This window comes from Oryctolagus cuniculus, chromosome 8 (genome assembly GCF_964237555.1).
Source record: "Oryctolagus cuniculus chromosome 8, mOryCun1.1, whole genome shotgun sequence".
NCBI classification, from domain to species: domain Eukaryota; kingdom Metazoa; phylum Chordata; class Mammalia; order Lagomorpha; family Leporidae; genus Oryctolagus; species Oryctolagus cuniculus.
In genome coordinates this window covers 28,973,049-28,977,844 of record NC_091439.1, presented here as the reverse complement: position 1 = coordinate 28,977,844, position 4,796 = coordinate 28,973,049, and the positions used below count along the sequence as shown (strand labels likewise).

The 4,796-nt window shown below is 39.4% G+C and overlaps 1 pseudogene; it reads right to left on the bottom strand.

The window, feature by feature from the left end:
- Nucleotides 1-1,075: 1,075 nt before the first annotated feature.
- LOC100345095 (elongation factor 1-alpha 1 pseudogene) lies at nucleotides 1,076-2,823 on the bottom strand (annotated as a pseudogene).
- Nucleotides 2,824-4,796: the final 1,973 nt, after the last annotated feature.

Genomic DNA, 4,796 nt, shown 5'->3' with positions numbered 1-4,796 from the left:
GCTGTTTAGTGTTGACACCAACTGTCATTTGCTGTTCCTGTGGTGTGATGCCTAAAGAAGCTTTGACTACAACTGATGCAAAGCGCTGTCACTCTTTAATAAGGTAGATTTTGATCAAGTATAACACAATGCTGAATGAGGAATAGAATAATAACACAAATGTATTTTTGGTTTTATATACATATATACAGATAAATATATATTATATTTATGTAGATATAAATATATACACACACACATACATATTCACACACATGAGAGGATCCAAATAAACTTTGGTTAGTTTAGCAGAAAATTTAAAAATTGTATACTATCCCAACTCAACCTAAGTGCAAGCAGTCATGCAAACACATACTGTTGCAAACTGTTCCTTTGTCTCTCATACACTTTACTTGCCTTCATAGTACACAAACAGACTAGGAGATAAAATGAATTTTTGGATTAATTTAGCTTTGAAAATCCATGTACTTCTGTGGAGCATTTACATTTCATTAAGCTGCTGAATCTGTCTTGTATTTATTTTTTAAAGAGTCAATGACTTTTTTTAAGATTTACTTATTTACTTGAAAGGTAGTGTTACAGAGGCATAAGCAGAGGCAGGAAAGAGAGAGAGGTCTTCCATCCACTGGTTTATTCTGGGGATGGCTGTAACAACTGGAGCTGTGCTGATCCAAAGCCATGAGCCAGGAGCTTCTTTCAGGTCTCCCAGGTGGGTGCAGGGGCCCAAGGATATGGGCCATCTTCTATTGCTTTCCCAGGCCATAACAGAGAGCTGGATCTGAAGTGGAGTAGCTGGGACTTGAACAGGTGTCCATATGGGTTACAGGCACTACTGGCAACGTCTTTACCCACTATGCCACAGCACTGGCCCATGTCTTATATTTCATGACATTTACACTTCAAATCATTCAGATTTTTTTGTTTCTGAATCAAGATGTTAGCTCTGGAAAAAAATACTGTCAATAATTAGAAACAGTAATAATTCTGGTTGCTACATCTGGTACTTTTAACATATTAATCATGCTTTAATTTTAGTGCACTTACTAAATGAACTGGACTTATTTTGATACTAGGGTTTTTTTTTTTTTCTCATTAAACTTTGTTTTAATGGGTCTCAAAATTCTGTGACAGATTTTTGGTCAAGTTGTTTCCATTAAAAAGTACTGATTTTAAAAACTAATAACTTAAAACTGCCATGCACAAAAAAAAATGGTCCACAAAACATTCTCCTTTCCTTCTGAAGGTTTTACGATGCATTGTTATCATTAACCAATCTTTTACTATTAAACTTAAATGGCCAATTGAGACAAACAGTTCTGAGACCGTTCTTCCACCACTGATTAAGACTGGGGTGGCAGGTATTAGGGGTAATATTCATTTAGCCTTCTGAGCTTTCTGGGCAGACTTGGTGACCTTGCCAGCTCCAGCAGCCTTCTTGTCCACTGCTTTGATCACACCCACAGCAACCGTCTGTCTCATATCACGGACAGCGAAACGACCCAGAGGAGGATAGTCAGAGAAGCTCTCAACACACATGGGCTTGCCGGGAACCATATCAACAATGGCAGCATCACCAGATTTCAAGAATTTAGGGCCATCTTCCAACTTCTTTCCAGAACGACGATCAATCTTTTCCTTCAGCTCAGCAAACTTGCAAGCAATGTGAGCTGTGTGACAATCCAGTACAGGGGCATACCCAGCACTGATCTGACCTGGATGGTTCAGGATGACCACCTGAGCAGTGAAGCCAGCTGCTTCCATTGGTGGGTCATTTTTGCTGTCACCAGCAACGTTGCCACGAGGAACATCTTTGACAGACACGTTCTTGACATTGAAGCCCACATTGTCCCCAGGAAGAGCTTCACTCAAAGCTTCATGGTGCATTTCGACGGACTTGACTTCAGTTGTGACATTGACTGGAGCAAAAGTTACCACCATGCCAGGTTTGAGAACACCAGTCTCCACTCGGCCCACAGGGACAGTGCCAATACCACCAATTTTGTAGACATCCTGTAGGGGCAGACGCAGAGGCTTGTCAGTTGGTCTAGTTGGTGGAAGGATGCAGTCCAGGGCTTCAAGCAGTGTGGTTCCACTGGCATTGCCATCTTTGCGGGTGACTTTCCATCCCTTGAACCACGGCATATTAGCACTTGGCTCCAGCATGTTGTCACCGTTCCAACCAGAAATTGGCACAAATGCTACTGTGTCAGGGTTGTAGCCAATTTTCTTAATGTAGGTGCTGACTTCCTTAACGATTTCCTCGTATCTCTTCTGGCTGTAGGGTGGCTCAGTGGAATCCATATTAACACCAACAATTAGCTGTTTCACACCCAGCGTGTAAGCCAGAAGGGCATGCTCACGGGTCTGCCCGTTCTTGGAGATACCAGCTTCAAATTCCCCGACACCAGCAGCAACAATCAAGACGGCACAGTCAGCCTGAGATGTGCCTGTAATCATGTTCTTGATGAAGTCTCTGTGTCCTGGGGCATCAATGATAGTCACGTAATACTTGCTGGTCTCAAATTTCCACAGGGAGATGTCGATGGTGATACCACGCTCACGCTCGGCTTTCAGTTTATCCAAGACCCAGGCATACTTGAAGGAGCCCTTTCCCATCTCGGCAGCCTCCCTCTCAAATTTTTCAATGGTTCTTTTGTCGATGCCACCACATTTGTAGATCAGATGGCCAGTGGTGGTGGACTTGCCCGAATCTACGTGGCCAATGACGACGATGTTGATATGAGTCTTTTCCTTTCCCATTTTGGCTTTGATTTAGCGGTGGTTTTCACGACACCTGTGTTCTGGCGGCAAACCCGTTGCGAAAAAGATACTAGGGTTTTTTTAGTAAATGTTAAGCAGAGTGAAACTATAATCACAATCCTGTTAAATAAAGGCAATACAAAATTAAAATGTATGATGCTTTATACTTGCAACAGCGTGAATTAGCAGTACACACATGCTGACAAGCACTTTATTGCTTATAAAATTCCATATGATACTATTGGGTTTGATAGCTTTGGATCATTTCACATTAAAATTATTGGCATTTTCATAACAAAAGACCCCTTTCAGGTATACTTGCATTCACCAAAGATTCCCTTCTTCTATAAAAGCAGGTGGTTTCAGACAGCTGGGATTTGATATCACAAAAGAATTTTAAATCTGCTCCTTTGCAGAGGGCTTAGAAAAAGACACATTAGAATCTGCCACTAGAATTTTGGAAAGCATTTTCATTTTTTATGAAAAGCAAGAAAAAACAACCCTATTCATCCTCTTTAATTCACTTGATCTATGCTATAGCAGCCATTTTAAATAGGGTGTCTTCAGGTAACCCAAACTACCTCAATTTCATTTTCAATTATGTTGTTGGTTAATAGGCAAATAAACAAAAATATTTCTAAGTATAGTGCAAAATAGTATCTATACACAAGCATTATATTTTTTCAGGGATTAAAAAATTACCTCATTAACATAGCCATTTGTCTCAGCTCCTGTACAAAGACTAATTTTATTTCCAATAACGTAAAAAGTAGAATACTTAGATAACCCCTGAGTTTCTTGCTCTCTGGTAGACAGGATTTGGGTAATTTCTGTTTCTTTGACTGTGGGGAAACAAGTGAATTTAATTAGAAAGCAGATCTCTTTATTGTTAATTTATATAGCACAAATGATGGTAAAGTCTGCCCCATGTTAGGTGGCAAAGACTCCCAGCCATCATAGTTAGAGGAAAAGATCTGTAATACCTGGAAGTACACAGCCACATTGTGAGGAAGCCGAGTAGTCAGGACATGAGGTAGCTCTTCCAGCCGAGTGCAACTCTCCAGTAGTCAGAAAGAAAGCAAAGACTTCATTCCTACAACTGCAAATAAATATTCTGCCCAAATCTTACATGAGGTATGGAAAGTTCTTGAACAAGGATATAGATGACCCATGCCTAGTTTCTCCACCTTCAGAAACAGTGAGATAGATGTGTGTTATTTTTATATGCTGATTTGTTGCTATAAAACATAATAATATACATGACTTCAAATTTGTATAGATATAAAAATGTATAAACATTTTGCAAAATAGTTTTCATTATATGAAAATATTTCTGAAGACTCATGGAAAATGCATTTAAAAGATAACACATTTTTCATTAACTTTTTAAGCATGTATTTATGTATTTGAAAGTCAGAGTAAGAGAGACAGAGAGTGATCTTCCATCTGCTAGTTCTGTTTCCAAAATGTGCACCAAACCCCAGGGTTGGACCAGAAAGAACCCATGAGCCAAGAACTCCATTCGGACCTCCCATATAGGTCACAGGGATACAAGCACTCAGGCCATAATCTGCTACCTTTCCATGTGCCTTGGCAGGAAACTGGACTGGAAAGGGAGAAGATGGGACTCAAACCAGGCACTCCTATATGAGATGTGTGTGTCCCAAGTGGTGGCTTCATGTACTGTACCACATCACCCACCACTTCCACAAACTCTGAATATCTTTCAAGTTACATAGTACACATGTTTACTTTTAATACATTAGAAATGATAAATATCAATTCCGAACAAAAATTCACTGGAAAATACTATAGTCCAATACATTTATATGTTAATAGAGTATGTGTGGGTGTATGTGCACACATAAATGATTACATATATGTACATATATAGATGTTTATTCATATGTACACCAACATGCACACACACATAGATTCTCACAAAAATATCATGACTATGTATCCCTAAATAACATGGGGAGATATATAGATCTAAGTGAAGTGAAAGTTTAAAGTTGATAAATATTACAGATCCG